This window comes from Corapipo altera, unplaced genomic scaffold (genome assembly GCF_003945725.1).
Source record: "Corapipo altera isolate COAL_440 unplaced genomic scaffold, ASM394572v1 1, whole genome shotgun sequence".
Classification (NCBI taxonomy): Eukaryota; Metazoa; Chordata; class Aves; order Passeriformes; family Pipridae; genus Corapipo; species Corapipo altera.
This window is the reverse complement of record NW_020884873.1, coordinates 17,068,472-17,086,982: the sequence shown is the minus strand read 5'-3', so window position 1 is coordinate 17,086,982 and position 18,511 is coordinate 17,068,472. Positions and strand designations below refer to the sequence as shown.

The 18,511-nt window shown below is 37.9% G+C and overlaps 1 protein-coding gene across 12 annotated transcripts in view; it reads right to left on the bottom strand.

The window, feature by feature from the left end:
• TNRC6B (trinucleotide repeat containing 6B) overlaps window positions 1–18,511 on the bottom strand; it is a 140,772-nt gene that overhangs the window by 120,917 nt on the left and 1,344 nt on the right. For 5 of the 12 annotated variants that reach the window (XM_027662899.1, XM_027662946.1, XM_027663017.1 and 2 more), the window contains exons 1-2: window positions 18,174–18,323; window positions 4,867–4,939 (exon numbers count right to left, since the gene is read on the bottom strand). The gene's annotated coding sequence lies outside the window, so the exon portion shown is untranslated. Of the gene's footprint in view, window positions 1–4,866; window positions 4,940–16,211; window positions 16,231–18,173; window positions 18,325–18,511 lie in introns of those variants that run through there. The other 7 variants (XM_027662926.1, XM_027663042.1, XM_027663024.1 and 4 more) reach the window with 3 other exon arrangements.

Sequence of the window (18,511 nt, the reverse complement as noted above, 5' to 3'; positions counted from 1 at the left end):
AAAAGGTAAAAAAGAAAAATATATTTTAAAAACAATGATTTTTCTGCCTTTAACAGTATTATGTGAGATTGCAGCGCACATAAAGAGCATTCTAGGCTATGACCTTTAATGTTGCCATTCTGCACATATTCACTGAAATTATAGGTTTTACACAAAGAAGTAAGACAACTGTTATTCAGGATAGGACATAACTACTTAACTAAAAGAAAAAACCCCAAAACAGTAAACAGGAATATACTTTAATTTTTAAGTGTCATTGCTGAGTATTTAACATAGTCACTGTTTTTACTCGTTCAGGCTACAGTCTCACTAAGGAAAGATCACACAGACTAGAGCTGAGCAATCCTAGCACTCAGTAGAAGATAGCTTTTGTGCAAATATAAGCTTCACATATTCAGTTTACAGACAATCTAAAGGTTATTAGTTTGAAAAATTGTTAGACTTCCAGTGATGCCACAGTACTTCTGAAGTCTTACTTTAGGGAATTTTTCCCTGACTTCATTTTAAAAATAAATACATTCTAGAATCTACATGGTTCAGGGAACTGATAAAGTCGTTCACCTTCAGGTCAACATTTCCAATCTAACCCAGGTCAACAGCTCCCAGGTGTTTCCAATATTCAACATCACCTGGTAACATATTTTTTAATTTGTTTGACAGTGTCAATGCAGTTCCAACTTAACAAAATCTACACACCAAACTCCATTCTTTGAATTGCAAAGTTACTTATGGAAGAATGCAATATAGTTAGGGAGATTTGGGTTACTAAGATTAGAATGTCTTTACTCCAGAGGATAAGCCATCTTTCAGAAGTAATGGATCAAATTAGTCAACTTAGGAGATCAAACGCACCAGCATAAATTCAGCTGGAATCTCTCACTCAGAAAATGCAAATGTAAGCCATGAGCAGATCTGTAACATTTCCAGGTATGTTGAACATAAGGGCTCACACTGAGCTGTTGGCCTTTAACAGCTGTCCCTCTCAAGATGATGTAACTCTTCAACTGCACCAGCATTTAAAATCCATTTCAAGTCTCTCCATTTCTGCACCTCAGCTACAGAGCTGCTGTCTGTCACCTTCACAGCAGCAATTCTAAGCTTGGAAACTGAGAGCTTTGGGAGTGCAAACAGTAACGAAGTCAAAAAGACAAAGCTTGGTGCATCATCTAGATGCACCTCCCTCGTTTCAGCGTTAAAGTCTGTTCATAGGGTAAGGCTGTCTGCACTGCCAACCTCTTCTGTATGTTGCATACAGCTGGACAACATCTGTCATGGCCGTTGACTCAAGGAACAAGGAACACATTCTACAAATATAAAGGGCCTGAAACTACAGAATGTTACATATAACTCATTAAATCTTATAAACAACTAACTGTTATGTTCAGTAATATCATACATTCTCATGCAAAGCATGGGAGCTGTAAAGACTTACAGTGTAGTAATTTCTGGGAAAGGAGGAATGAGGATAAAAACTCTCACCCAAATCCTCACTAAATATTCTGCCCGGAGCATATAATCAAAAATCAGAGGTGCTAAACATGATCTCTACACCAAGATCCTCTTGCCTCTAACAAATCTTTCTGTTCTGTTACCCGCAGTGCGGGAGGCTGGGCCAGGCAGTCTCTGTCCATGGTACTTCTTCACCACAACAGGTTTCTGAAACCCCACTCCAGAACTTCTAGAGCTGGGAGTTTTGGAGCCTGATTTTGCAGTATCAGAGTCAAGTAATTGGGAAGCTCCACAGAATGTCAGACAGATAGTTTGATGTCTAATGGCCAAAACAGCTTTGGCCAGAAGGATTGCTGTGGCACTGAACCGGCCTCAAAATCAGAGATATGAGCAAGACTGAGTTTGACCTACAGAAACATTAAAAAAAGCTTATAAATAAAACAAAACCACTCAGGTCTGGCCAAGAGCACTGCAAGGAGAAGTGAGTTTTCATTCAGAGTGCTGGAAGAACTCAAACACAAATCTCTGAAAAACTGCCATGTTTATCTTCTGAGATATCACTCACTACCAGAGAAACTGTCAGTATTTGACATGAGTTTTATATACTACTCCTGGGAAAAGACAAAAAACTACATCTTAAAGGAGGGGAAAAAAAGGCAGCAGAACTAGGAAATTAAAAAAAACCCAAACAAAACAACAAAAAAAAACCCCAACAACAAAATTAAGCAAGCTCTTCCACTGAGGTCAGATTAAATAGATTGGAACTATCCACAGCTCAGAGATAAGAGAAGGAAATAGAAAAATAAAAATTATAAAAAAGGAAATGCAATAGAGAAGAAAAAGAGTTTATTCACTCTTCACTTGTCCCACAATTAATATTTTATCAGCTTTAATGTTTAAAATACATACCATATTATTTCATACAATGCTCAGAGTGAACTCACACAGGATGGCAAGAAGGTAGAAGCTTTAATAGGCTTAGTAATTTACCAGAAAACTTGACAAGGGGAAAAAAAAGTCCATGAAAAAAATCTTGTAGCTGGTGCAGGAAAACCCTAAGCCACAGACTACAAGAGGTGTTACAAGAGGAAGGCTTGCTGAACACTATCGTTTTATTGGGTTTGGGGTTTTGGTTTGTTTTATTATTGCATTTGCTTCTGGGTTCTTTCAGGGGACAAAACATCAGGCAATAAACTATGAGCCCAATTCAACACTATAATTTTTATGTTCTTTTTGCACATATGAATCACAAATTCCCTCAGCCACCGGCACAAGAGTGCTGCATCGAAGTTTATTTATTGCCAAAAGCAAACATTTTGAGATTCCTGAATCAATGGGAAACTTATCTCCATAGCAGACTTTTATAGTAGTCATTTACAACCCAGGGTGATTTCTCAGCCAACAGAGCAACTGCTTACTGACAGCATGCAAAGAAATAACATCATTATTCCAGTTGTTGACACCATCTCTTCAGTTTACTAGTGTCTGACCAGAGGGCTGAAGGTCATACATAGGGTAATATATTTTATACATGGAGGATACACAGTAAATAAGAACTAGTGTCCTATAGAATTGGGAAAATGTCAAAAGCATAAAGGCATTTATTCACTCATTTTCAATGCTTATGTGTTATGCCAGGTTCCCAGGTGATAAAGTTTACAGATGCCCATTTAGATTTTTAGATTCAACACTTATCAACAAAGTCACTACTGGAAGAGGTCAAAAATAAGATGATTCTCTTCTTCCACTTTTGCTTGTAGCCATCAAAACTACTTCAGATGTTACTGAAACCCCCCAATCTTTTTATTCACTTGATATCTTTCAGAAAAATTAACCAACTTCAACTTGAGTGAGAATGCCCAGGAAGGTCTGACGAACAGCAATGCACAGGTATGTCCGCATACAATGGAGCAAATGCATGTCTAAACTTAGGAACAACTTTTATTTAAATCTTTAAACTATAATACAGTAATAAGAATCTACTCTCAAAAGTTAAAAGATACCTAAATATGAACTAGCTGGATTTCTTATGAACTTTAATGCCTACTACACTACTGTCCTGTCCTAACAATACGGTTTTGGGACAATCCAGTTTAATATTTAGTCCTATTTATGTCTCTTTCTGCAGTAAGGATGTACACATTTTGTTTGGTAGTACGAGCCACAAACTCAGTGCAGACTACCTATCTCTTCACTACTGCATTCTAACACACTGTGTCAAGTAAATCCTGAGCCAAATTTCCATACACTTGTAAATCCTTACCACTGAAATCAATACCAGTGAACAAGGTACTTCCTCTAGGCCTAATTTTCCCCACACATAGAAAGGTCCATCATTGAAAAACACAAGGTCCTCATTAGCAAGAGAGCTGGAATTCACATTTCTTCAAATTTGTTTTCATCAAACAGGCATTGCTGGGACTAAGCACCTTATCTAATACAAGGGCCTCACATGCAACAACACTTTCTTTTACAGATCGCCAGCAGCAATGAAATATGGACTAAAGAGAAAAACAGTTCTTCATTTGATAAAGAAGAAAAAACTGTTTCAGGCTTCTTAAGAGTGCAGCTGCAAGAGAAGCGCTTATTAATGTGAAATCAACTGTTATTCCTGTGAATTCTCAAGTCTAAGTTGGATATGGTCCACTGAAAACCCCTGATGGTCAGTAAGGCTGCACAAACCATCACCATTGCAGACATGAAGCAGAAATTGAAGGTAGGTCCCAAACAAGAGCACAAAGCAGAACAGGCACAAGCAGGCACAGAAGTGCTCTTCCAAGGTGATGATCTTGTATACACAGCAAACTTTAAAAAAGAGCAGTTAGAACAAGGCAGTACTTTACTCAACTGTGCCTTAAATGAGACAGTGCTTATTTGACAGAACTGTATCAATACACAATTCCTATCACCAGTCTCTGGGTACACAGACAACAAAGTGTTCATTTTTAACAGATGATCAAACCATATTATATTTAATTGCTAAGCTTTATATTACATTGAGTCTGTTGAGAACGTACAAATGCAACATTAACATGGAGAAGAACAGAATTTTTTTTTCATCTCAACTTTAAATGCAAATTGAGATGAAAGCAAGAGCATCTAGAAGAAAAAAGAACTTGAATGTTAACTTCATTACTTACAGGAAATAATCACCAATTCCAGTGACTTGAAAAATCTCACTGTAAATTAAGTAATTTTCAAAGATTATACATCATACACATCAACTTCAGCTGAAAAAAAATCAAATCACATCACACAGTGAAATAAAAAACTTCACACCCAAACCCACAGGAAATAACACACTAGAAAGTATATGAAAACAGCAATATATCCTATAGTTGGTTAAGAACTAGTATAGGCAACTGTTCTCACCTCCAACTTTCAAGATCGCAATATTGAACTTTGGTTGATTTTTACCTTTGACAGTTTCCAAGGGCTGCCAAAGCCCACAGGGATCCGTCCTGGCTACATTCAGTGCAAAAACGAAAACCTAAAAGGAGATAAAAAAAAAATTTAAGACATCAACCAACTGTGGGCATTAGTAGATAAAAAAACATAAAAACAAAAGTTAATTGTCTCCAATGACGGACCTCCAAAAGTTAATTATGTTCTCCAGAACATAAATAAAGCTCAGCAAATCTTACTCCCAAAGGATTTAGAAAAAGCCATATTCATGTCAGTAAAATCAAGTAGGAGAAACAAAAATTTGAAGGTCAAAAGAAGCAATACAGTCCCCTCTCCCTCCTGTAATTTGTGCAGTACTGGGGAGATGGGGGAAAGAGCTACAGTTAGATTATGGGTTCCTATTCCTAATGGAAAAAAGCCATGTACCAGTATCTATATAACTTTTAATAAATATAAGACAAGAAAAGACCGATCATTCTTCTCCTTTTAGTTCAACAAATTTAGGCCTAACAATACAATAACGATATTAATTACCAAAGAGGCACAAGAGAGTAGAATCCAGTGAGAATAATTTGGATTGAAGACAGGACACTACCTGTAGCTGAGCAGGACTACTATGGTGTTACAGCAAGGAGAATTTCAGCGTCTGCCACCCCAGAACAAAATTTAAATATCATGCATGCACCTCCCCCTAAATCAAATCCTCAGAGTAAAGATCTACTGTCAGCAGTGAGGGCCTTGCAATGCATCAACCTGCTTCTTGCCTGGACTGAATAGGAAAAATTTTAGCCAGGAAAGCAGATACACTTCTGTTAGGTAGCCAGAGGGGAGGAAAAAGAAAAACAAACAAGAAATAACCCACCTACCCACAATTTATGCACCATTCCTCTGAGAGAACAGAGCGGGGGACCACCCCCCCCTTCCTCCAAGTACTGTGACAGTTCCCAACCAGGTATTAATCAACTAACTACAACACTTACTTTTGAGTTCAGGCACTCAGGCAGACAGAGATCTGACTTGGTCTCTGTTACCTTGCAATAGCAGAAACAATTCATTGTACCTACATATTCCTGGCTTACATACATAAAGTCCTGCTCTGACAGGCTAGAACTGTATGCACAGACAGTGTAACACCCCAAATATTCTGTATGCTTTTCTGGTTCCAATATAATCAAGTGCAGCAATTTTCTTAGCCAGGTTATGAAATCTATGAAGCAGCAGAATATCCTGTACAGAAGCAGGACTCCTAAACTAGCTTTTTTCCCCCATCGAGTATGTTTTACATTGCTGCACACTATTTCACACTTGCTCACCAAATTCTTTACCTACAGCAAATACTGCCTTTCTGGTCACCTCACATACACTGCCTCTGTAGGAAGATCAAGATATCCCAGGTGCACAGAACTGAAAGACACAAGCTGCCATCAGGAAAATATTTTCTTAAAATTCTCCCCTCAGCCTCCCATCCAAATCTGGAAAAACAGTAAACAGTGGTAGCATGTGTGACAGAATCTCCTACAGACTGGGAGATACAACAGAACAGTAGGAGGCTCTAAAAACATAATTTCTATTCACAACTGGGAAAAAACATGGGGTAAAACTCGTTTCTTGTATAAGAACTGAGAGAACACACACAAGTGCATTCAAGGAAAGTGATTACGTAATCCTACAATAATTCCTGAATATTGAATATTGTGTGTAAAAATGAATCTCATTACCTACCAAAAGCCGGGTATTTAATCCTATTTTGAAATAATAACATAGCAGCAGCACTGCACTCACTAACACTCCAGCCCATTTCAAATCATTCATAGTCTGTCTTAACCACAGCTATCATCAAATACTTCAATTTTGGTTTTGCAAAACATAACCAATTTCCAGGAATGAAAAGAGGTCCAGAACTACTGGTTTACCACTATACATCCAAGTTAACACCACTAAACCCTAAATTATTCCAGTTGCCATTATTCAGGCACCATAAGAAAAAGGTTTGTTGTGAAGGTAACGAACAGGTGGCATTTTTCTAAATTCACTGCATCGTCTTCTTGGTTAATATTCATGCTTAATGTACAGCATTGACAAACTGTTCCTGTCTTTGGACTAGCTGCCATAAACTAAGTATTTTTCTCCTGATCTTCTAGCATTAACTAAGAGCTTTCGGGGAATGATTTCCATTCAAACAAGTTTTGATTAGAAACAGTACATTAGGTGATAAAAGGAAGTTTTTGCTCCCACTGTGGTTTAACTGTCCCTTTATTAAGTGGGTAGATGCTTTACAGAAGCAAACTTTAAAATGAAACTTATTTCTGACTTATCTGTGGGATGATTCTGATAAAGCAACCAAGAGCACACTCTGCTCAAAAGGCCTCAAGCTGTCTAAAAACAAACCAGCTGCTGACAGAACTACACAAAAACATCACGTATCCAATTAGGATTGGGAAGTTGGCCTAAAGTCACTCACAAATTCAAAAAAATACAGAAATATTCCGTGTTTTTCCATGTACAGCACACCGGCAGTGTAACTGCCATGATTTATTATAAAAATTATTCAAGACAACCCAGGTCTCACTATGGTAGTTCTTTTCTGCTTTACTTCACTTTTCAAGACTTTTGAAGAGGGAAATGTAACTCGTAATCTATTAGAAGTAATTTGGTAGAAGGAGACAGGCTACTGGTGCTTCAGAGAGGATTTACAACCTCTTTATTTCACATGGTTTAGAACAATCCCTTTGCATTACTTAGGTGGAAGGAAATCCAAGAAGGATAAGTACTTCAAGGAAAAATGAACTAAAGATATCACTCTAAACAAAGTAGCTGGGAGGAATGGGAAAATGTAGAAATCTTCAATCTCTTACTTAAAAAAAAAAAAAAAAGGCAGAGAATGGCATTGAGGAAATGGCAGTCACATACTCCAAAAAACGACTGTGGTGTTCTACAGCAAAACATGACATGGGAAAAAGCGCCCATTGTGTTTTAATTCAGTGTTAGCTGCACAGATTCATATTTTGTTCAGTATTCATTCTCTGCGGTGATGTTTTTGGTAATACATGTGAAATGGTTCAGTGTTAATGTAGATACAACACAGCCAGTTTTAGCAAGATAAATAACTGTAACTTGGAATACATATCATATACATTAGTCTGTACTGCTCTTCTAAGGCAACATGAGAATAGAAGGACTATACCGAAATTAAAGACAAAACACAAGTCCCACTTCACAGCACCAAAGTCTTTTTACATCAACAGCTCAAATATAAGTTAGCAAATCACTTTTATAAAATAGAACACTCCTGAAGATGTCAGGGTTTTTCTTCTAAATGGACAATCAGACAACATCATCTGCTCAAGAAAATACAATCATTAGTGAGTTTGGGGTTTTTTATCATTAGAGAATGTCTCCATTTTTGACTCAGTGTTAAGGAGGAGATGAGAAACACACAAAAAGATGCTTCTCAAATGGTCCAAAAAATCAGACTTTTTATTTAGAAAATCCTGTTTTTAGCCTTTGAGTCCAAAGACAGTTTTGAAACATAAACTGGAGACAGAATATTGCATTGCCACCTTCCCAATGTTCCAAAACATTTACATAAACAACATTTAAGGTGCTAAATGTTCCTCTTCCCACTAAAGGAAAAGAAAATTGAAAAGTCTATTTTTAAAAATGTTTTGTTTACACCTTTTTGCCACTTTCTACTGCACAGAGCAGCACAAAAATCCACTTCTCTCCTGCTCATACTACAGGAACCGTTAAAGTTTACAGTGAAAATAAAAAGTATTTGTCTCTACTTTGCAGCAGCAGCCTATTGTACACTACATAAACTACACATTACTTCTCGACTGTGATCAAGGTTATATCCCAACTATAATCAGCCCAAGGCTGCCAACTGGTTAAGTTTTCCAAAGTTCTTTATGCTTTGTCCCACTCTGTCTTTTCATTGTGACTGAAGCACATATGCACACACACTTTACGTACATATACGCATAATGTGTGTACATACAACATTTATACGTAGCAAAACGTCCTCAAAATTATTTCTGGGTTGGTTTTTTTTTTTTTATCTTCAAGGTCTTCAACACTCTAGCACAACGTTTATGGAAACTATCAAACAGGTTGTTGGGAGTACCTCACATCTTAACTGACTGACAGTGTCTTCTTGACAGTCAGCACCACAGCAAGAGTTACGGTGATCAGGACTGGAGCACTAAGGAATTAAAACATAGTGCGTTGTGAATTGTCTGGTTTTGCAACTCCATATCAAAGTTCTACCCAGCCAAGAGATTTTTTTCCGACAAAGTTGGAAACATACTATCACTATAGACCCCCCCCCTCCCGCTCTTTGCAATTGTTTATCTTCGATTCTATCAGGTCTTGCAATATATCGGTTTTCAGGCACAAAAAAGGGCTACTTCACACTGCTAGTGCTGCTTCTACTTGATAATGGTAACAATGCTTAGAATCCCAATGGTACAAAAGGAGGCATTACCATAAGTATTACAACTATCACGTTATTTGATGGTGCCCCAGTGGCAAAAAATGGGAGGCAATCAACATACTCAAAATGCCAGCAATCCATGTATACTAGCATTCCTAATGATTCAGCACTGCTGCAGCAACAGTGCAATGGCAGTGAGCCTTTATTTCAGGACATATGCAAAATGACAGAAAGTCTTCAGAATACAGAAACCCAGAGTTTTCTAGAGGGCAGATGAAGAGAAGGAAAGTGGATGTTATACTAGACCAGAGAGTTGAAGCATTTTTCTCCATCTTAAGCAAAACGTTGTGATGAGAGAGAAGCCTACTTCTCAACAGCTCAACTTCAAACCTGAAAGCTATAAATAACTCCCGTACTGCTGATAATCCCAACAGAATCATCCCATCAGATTATTCATACCACGAAAGTCAACTCAGGATCGAAGGTTTCCTTCTGAACCACAAGTAACAGTCATCAAGTCCTATACAGCAGTGTGTTTATCAAAACCAGCAGTAGTAACTAAATTAAAACTGATAAGGTAGTAAGCAGACATGCACAGGAAAGGGGAAGGGTGGCTTCCTCAATGACAGCAGCAATTACGAGAGTTAAAGACAGCACTACAAAAACCATTCACGGGTAAGACAGGATTGGAAGATACTGGGCCTTTCAAACTCTTCAGTTCTTACAATATTCCTGTATTTAATGAGAAGAGTATCGAAGTATCCTCTGTTAAACCATGCTTTTGCTTTGTTTGCTTTTACAGTAAGAGCTGTATTGATAAGGAATTCACACCAGTGAGGCAATACTGGTGCTAAGTCCTCCAGACAGGCATTCCCTGCTGCCCAGAGAGCTCTGGATCCTGGCACTGAACCCTGTAAGGCAGCTTCGGGTAGAGGATTAGAGCCAGACTGAGCCAGGACAGAGCCAGGAGGAAGGCCAAGGAGGTGTGATGGAGAAGGAAGCTTAAATCGCAATTTGCCTTTTCTTTTTTTTTTTTGTTTTTTTAACTTCAGTCTTCTGTAAGTTTACACCCTGAAATTTTCCAAATTAATGTTCCATACTTATCACATTTTTAACAATTAATAACAGAGGGAGTTGTTTTATACAAAGATTTTGACTTCCCGCTAACATGATTATACATGCAGAGAAGTCCAAGATCTTAGCACTATTATTCTCAAAGAAAACAAATGCTGAGTTGTTAAGCAAATAATTCTAAACTATAATTGCAAACACCAACTTTCAACATAACCAGCTGCCAAGTAGAGCTTCATCAATATTTATAGCTTAGCATCAGTCTGAATTGTACTTTTCAGCTATTTCTGCACCTAAAAAAGGAACAGGAAGCAAATTTTCAAAAATCTGGTTTATATGCAACACTGTTTTTCAATCTTCTTCAATGAAATGAAGCAACATGCTCATTTTTATGCCTTTTTTCTTTTAAATTTAAAACCACAATGAAAATTATTACCAACACAATCTTCAACACTGCAATATTTGATAAACCACTAAATTTGGAACTATTTGCAAGAAGAGTTTAACACCTGCTCAAGTATGTGTGAGGTCAGGGCCCTAAATTTTCAGTCTTTTGGGGTTTGGCACAAAAGAGTTCTTCAACTTTCTCATCTAATTTCCTCTGAAAGTGGAGGAGTTTCCTCTTTCCTTTAAAATAAAAGTAACCAATCTTTATTATTTCCACCAAAAATACATATACAAGTCTGCCTTTGGGCTACCTACTTGAAATCCGCTACAACTCATTTTCACAGTCAAGCTCTCCCACCATATTTAAAAACCTAACTCTTGCAATTTGCTCCTAGGTTTGAATGTTCATCCTTTATTAAATCTGAAAATGCAGTAATAAAAATTACCAGTTATTTTTCGTTAAAACTTTGTAAAACTAAAGTTACTTTTAGTTTATTTACACACCCAGCTGAAGCAGGGGCAGGTTAAGCTGATACAGACCATCCATACATAAGGCAGCACCAGTTTATCTAGTTACCTAAACTGGTGAAAGCAACATTATCCAGCACTGGTTAAGTACAGGGTCAGAGCTGGAGACAGAACAGACCAATTATGTCACTGTATTCTTGCCCTGAGGCCATCACTATCTAACACTGTCAGGAGTGTTTTCCACTGCTTATTAGCCAATGTTAAAAGTATTTGATACAACGGGATTTCTACATTTTTTTTCTCCCCCTCAGACACTTCTCCACAAGCTAATTTACTTTTCAATCAACAGGAAGTCTTTCTCAATTTGAATCCATGAATCGCCAGGGTCAGGGAAAAGAAAGTTGGACTTTGTATACGAAACAACCAGAGGAGTTAACTTCCAACGAATTAGAATATTATCAGTCAGTTTTGGTTGCTTCTCTGAGTACTCTGAAAATTAAAATGGCCAAGGAAAAAGCTAATTTACTGCAACTACGGAGTTAAAAGTGTGAAAAAGCCTAGCTGTGCAATAAAAAACATTTTTCCTCTTTTAAGTACCGTTCAGTAAAGTCAGTGCCATTAGAAATGCAGGTAACTGTCCTCTAACCTCTTATTAAATATAACAGAAATACTGAAAACCAACTAAAATAACCTATTCTTCATGCTGTCACCACACCAGCTGCAGAAAGCAGATGAGCAGATCCTGAAGCACTGAAACATTTATCCAAGCAAAAAGCACAGCTATGTTTAGAAAAACTCAATTTTAGCTTTAGTATCCCACTTTACTTCGAAGGCCTAGGAAATACATGAGGTGAGTCTGTATGAAATCACCACAAACCAAAAGACACTTATTATGAGGGCAGGGGAATACTAGTATAAAGACAGGATTAAATGTGAGAAAATATTAAATTGATTAAATTATTATTCTGTTATATATTTTTTTGCAATGTCTGAAAAACAGTCTGAAGCTTAATGAACAGTCCCAAACAAGCACTGTGGCTTGATTCTTTCTTTTCCTTGTTCTCATCAAAAGAAGACACGTCAGCTTTTTTAATGTGCAAGAATAGACATCTGGTACAACACGATTCAAATCTGCCAAGGCAGAATCTCAGCCATTTGACAAACAGAAAAAGTTAGAAATTTAATTTGAAACAAATTTTTTTAAGAACCCAAATACATACGGAAGGATGTGAATTTAAGTTACAATGGCTGCAACAGTAAAACTTCCTGTGTGGAAACATTCGTGCCAAAGTGTTTTTTTTTTTTTAGCTTCTTACTTTGAAGCAGTTAAGTGAAATTAAAAAAAACAAAAAAACAAAAAACAAAACGACAAAAACCAACCAAACAAAAACCAACTGCAAATACAGTTTTCAAAATAAGCATATTCCCAACAAAGGTAAATTGCTACATTTACAGCAATATAAGAAAGTTACAATAACACCAACATATCTGGGAAAAATCTCAATGCATAAAAATCCTAAAGAGGATCACAAAGAAATATACTACAACCCATAAAAGTAGCTGACAATGTTTTAAAGCAACTATTTCATGCAACATGTATTATGTCCTTCTTTCTTAAAGAGATTTTCAGCTGCTTCAGATCAAGGATGGATCCTAATTCATTTTGGAATACAGTACAGTTCGGTTTCTGTAGGAAGCTGGAGTGAGGGGACACATTCCCTTCCTCTATCTCAGAGAAAAAAATTTTTAATCAAAACATTATATTAATGCTTTCTCCAAGTTTTTCATTGTTCCTCATGCTAGTTGCACCCACTAATACTATTAATTTATGGTTTCTTAAGTCACAGTGTCCAAGCAACAGAAACCTCGGATATTTGAAATACTGTGATTTAATTTTCTACAAAGTCTAACTTTTTAAGTCAATGTTTCTACAAATCCAGCTTTTAAATCACAAAGCTATGGTACTGCTGTATAAAAAGTAGAATCTACTGTCGGCTGTAGTAAGAAAATAAAATGTACACTATGGCATTTCCATCTTCTCTAGAAAGAGTCACCAGATTATTTCTAAAGATGCCCAAATGTCCCAGGAGAGAGTTTGAGATTCTCAAACGTACAGGAGTAGAGCTGGACAACCTCAACCTGTGTCTCTTCAGCTCATAAGACAGAGTTTATAACTAGAGGATATTGGCATGGGCCTGCTGAGTAATTTGTAACTCTTGGCTGTAAGAAGCAGCAAGACAAGAGGGCCTACTCCCATTGGATCGCCCCAGGGCCAAAATACATTTAGTCCACAGTAGACTGGCAAATCCCTGAAGAGTTCCTTCTATCCCCTAGAAGTGAACCCTTTCCTACCACTCATATGATACTGTCATAAAATTTATGCAGAGAGGTCACAGGGCCAGAAAAGTCAGTAAGGACTGCCTTGGAGCAGCCCAGGCATTCCTCAGTTCTGATCATGCGGAGACTTAATAGACCAGTCTTAAAACAAGAAGGTTGGCAAACAGCTTTCCAAACACTTTGCTTCTTGATTTTAAGTCATGCTTTTAAATTAACTCGTGAAACTTTCTCACAAAGTCTGCTTCTGCCACATGAAGAACACAGTAGAGAACTTCAAGGTACAACCCAATGTTTGCTGTAAGGAAAAAAGAACCTTGAGTAGGGAAAAAACCCTACAACCTTAGGATACAAAATGATCAGAGGAACAGGAAAACGCATTTTCAGCTAGCAAAATAGAGGCTATAATATGAAAATCTTCAAATATAACAGAAAAAAGTTAACAGTATTCATAAAAACTATGTTCTTTGTAGACTGCTACTAAATCCAAGGGCATAAATTTCTCTTATTACAGAACAGACTTCATTCCAAAAAATGTAATACATTACTGAAAAACTGTTTATCACTAAAGTACTTTTTAAAACTCTGTCAAGAGTCATGATAAAATTATGAAAATTAAATGCAAATAAAAATGTCAATGACTTTTTCTTCACCACTCATTTAGATGGATTAGAAGGCTTCTCCTCACACAAGCAACATGATATTAATATATCACCTTTTGACTAATCCTCTGTCAGGTTATCTAAAATTATCAACTCTTTGTTTTGCAACTTTGCTCCTTATCCTTTCATCCGCTAATCAGCTTTTCAGCCTCCCATCTTCTGCCTGATAGCATCAAAATATATTGATTACCAGTTTATATTTTACATTTATTCTGACCAATGTACTGGAGCACACAGCATGGCTGCTGCCTTATCGTACCTCCCATTTCTCCTAAGAGGCAGTATTTTTCTCCAGACTTAAAAGCTTAACTGGGCAAGAACTGCTTTCAGATCCATTTTACTCTTTTAAATAGATATTTTAAAAATTTTAAACAATGCAAGTCTCGGACAGAACATCAACTTGCTTCCCACATTTTTTCACAGAGGAACTATTGTGTTTTTTCTAATACACAGACATTAAATCAGGAAATACACGCATGATATCCAATTTCAGAACTACTAAACCTGGCAAGGCCCAGAAATGCAATCTGTACTGACTAGCTGAAACTGGAAAAGGTCATCTCCATAGCTCACTACATAGTAAACACGGAGAACATCCAAACTCCAACCACAACCCGTACACCAACGAAAACTCAAAAACCTCAGAACATTCCCCTACAACATGATGCAAACCATAATAAGTGCAAACACACCCTCTCCTTCTTACCACTATAAGAAGGCAAAGGGAAAAAATAAATTTAACGTACTCACTGCCTACTGCTTCTAAAGGAGAAAAAAATACACCAACGCCTCGCAGCAAAGCATGTTTACATCCCAGAAGAAATAAAAAATAATGAGTAGAAGTGCAACACAAAGAAGGGATGAACAGTAGAGAAATGTTAGGAAGTATAAAAGAGTTCTACTACCTGCTGAAAGGGACAGGGCATAGCAATCAGAGTATTCTGATTACCATTACCCCTGTCACCTCGCAAGCATAAATACCAACAGGCTACTACTTGTCTGACAGTGACAGCTGGCTCAAGTACCAAAAAGTGCCCCTATTTTTATTAGCAGATAGTAGCAGAAAGTTTAGCTTGGATTCACAAGAAATTAAAACTAATTCTTCAGTCTATATTCCACACACTGTTTGCTGAAAGAACAAGAGACCTTAGCGCATACATTTTATCTAAAAAATGGAGAAAGACCGTAAATGTTGAGCTAAGGAAGACTATCAAGAATATGTGTCTTATTCTACCACACCTGGCCAATTAGAAATATATGTTACTAACTGTTTGCTCAACATCTCCGCACTAAGTTCTTGCTATTAGAACTGAAGACTGACATCACCTTGATATTGTTTCCCTAAGAAAGGGAAACATTTCACAAGCAAAATTATGAAAATGCAAGAAACAGATCATTGAAAGCAACTGCAAGGCAAACACATTTTATAAGCACTGAGGTGACAGAGAACTTTTAACTTTAAAGAAAGCCACTGGTATATATGTACTAGTATCAGGTACTTCTCTCCCTTATTTATGTGCTAAACATGCTTAATTTATCCTGGGAAGACAAACAGTGCCAGTTCTTCACAAAAGACACATCTACTGATCCAGAAATTACACACAGAAAAAGGGTGCGTGAAAAGTAAAACCCGTGAAAAGTAAAACCCAGCGATAAAGAATTGAATCGCTGTAAGCTGAGAGGTACGTTGTAAGTAGAAGTATTGCAGAATTTGTAAATTTTCAGTATAGACAGAGTTTGTGAATCTAACAGCAGCACTAGAGAGCAGTTACTGAGGAAAGCTATTGCCAAGAAGCTGGAAAATGACTGCTAATTGTTATTACTGCACAAAGCAGACAATATCTATGTATAAAAAGACATTCCAAGAAAATATACACAATAATGTGACTAGAAGAGACTCTGCATCCAAGCATTCTGCAGAAAATAGAGAATAACGTAACTGAACCATTAAGCAGACTATTAATAAACCCATTCAAGTCAATAACTAAGCTCCTTAGACTTACTCTATGATCTCCAGTTCATACTGCTTAATTGTAAATCCAATCTTTTCTGCGAGCAGAAATACACCAGCTTTACTGGAGGGAGAAAAAAAAGAAAAGAAAAAAACCACTCAAACCCCCAAGAGAACAAACCCCATATGAACATATTTTCAAATTTTTAATTCTGTACCACCCCTTTAATTCTTTCCGTCATTCTGGATGCAGCTATTCATCCCATCGTTCTAGATGCAGCTATCTCTGTAAGACTTTTACTTTGCATTACTTCTGCAAAAAAAAAAAGAATTTCTCATTTTCTACTTCCTATAGAGGCAGATCTGATGTAAAATACACTAACTCAGAACTATGCAAAATTCCCTCCTGAAGCTCTCTCCTCTTAAGTCACTCTCCAACACCAAGTTTTAATGATCAAACAGGCATCACCAAGCAAAGCCATGACACACATTTCACCGAGATGTTTTGCTGGACTAATCGGTCACACAAACTCTGGCAGATTACGCTTTTTTTTTTTTTTTAATTCTCAGTTCCAAGATTTTTAGTTCCCAACATTTGAACTTATTATTTAAATGAAAGCGTAGATTTCTAGCTAAATTTGCACTATACAGAAACTGCAGTAATGCATCAATTCAAAAGGCCGTGTAATTAAAAAACACTGACTGGTTTATCATTAATTTTTTTCCAGGGCTTCTATATTACAGGATTAAAATTATTCCCTTAAGCATCCCAATAACATAACTAAGACCAAGTTCACAAGAGAAGTATGCACATCAGAATTTTGCCAATTAGCACTGAAACTTGAGTTAATTCTCTACGTATGAATAGTTTTACATAAAATACTGTATTTACAAAACACTGACACGCAATATAGCTAACCAAGAAGAAAGTAAGAAGTTTAATGATCACCTCATCTACCCTCTAAAAAGAAAGATGTGCCTGCGCCTTACTGACCCAGAACTTCTCAGCAGAAAAGCCAATACACACTTAATACCGCTCTGGGCTCCCTTCCCCCATCTCCGGCCTCAACCTTTCGCAGGGACGTTTCTTCGCTGCAGAACTGTCCAGTTACATCTGCAACTCAGTTAAACTCAGGTGAAAACTCACCCTTATAAAACCCTCCCCTGAGGTACATCTACATGGCAGACCCTGCAACAACCGTGGTAGAAAAGCTGGACCTTATCTTTAAATTCGGGACCTTGGGTAATGCAGCAGATGAGAGCATACACTCAGCATCTCAACAGCACTCGTTCCAAGGAATCTGTACCATTAGGGAGAGTCACCACAGGAGAGGAGGGAATTGCTGAGCAACTTCAGTGTGGGCAAACTGACTACAAAGCTTCTTGAACTTGCACACATATTTATTAACGCTACAATTCTAAGCTACTACCTCTACCATTCTTGTAGCAGAAACTGCAATCCAATACACATGGATAGCGATATTACTGGAAAATACTACGTAAACGTACCCTTTAAATCCGGAGCTATACCAACCATAAAGACCTACTCACTATTTTACAGTAAGATTCACAGCTTCTGTAGAGGATGTAAATGCAACACTGAACCCTAACAAGTCATGATTAAAAAACAGTTATTGTGAATTTTAAAAATCCTAAAAAGTTAACTTTACAAAGAGATATCTTAACGAATGTTCCTAAGGTTAGTGAAATGTTAGCATGGAAAAATTAAGTAGCGTTTACGGCAGTAAGCACTTCTGCTTTAGTTAGGAAAACACTTTTGTTGATACTCAGCCCTATGCTGTAGTAGATACTCCTCCATGCACTCTCATAAAGCAGACCTGAGCCTGCAAGATATCATGCTGCAAGCAGCGATTATACACAGCCAGCGAAGCGTCTCCAGAAACAAACATTCCCTCATTTTGCTACAAACAGCTGGAGAAACTTTTTTTTTTTTTCCGCCTGGGACACACCTCTGAGCACGGTCCCTCCTCCCATCCACCCACCGCATACACACATTTTAACCAGCATCACGTTCCACTCATCCAGCGAGCGCGGTTTGCAGTGCTACCAGCGCAGCCTCTGCTCTGTCCCCGCGCTACAGCACTATTCGGGTTTTTTTTCCCCAGTCACATCAGGGTTCCTCGGGGTCCTCTCCGCCGCTGTCTGCTTTGCCTGGCCTGGGTGGCCCGGGGCCCTGCGGGGAGACCCGGCGGGGGCTCGGGGGCGCAGCCGCGGCCGCACGTGAGGCGGGGCGGGGGCGGCGCTCGCCCGGCTGTGCCCCGGGACAGGCGCTCGCCGGGATCGGGCCGGAGCAGCGGCCGCGCCGCCGCCGCCGCCGGGGCAGCGCCCTTG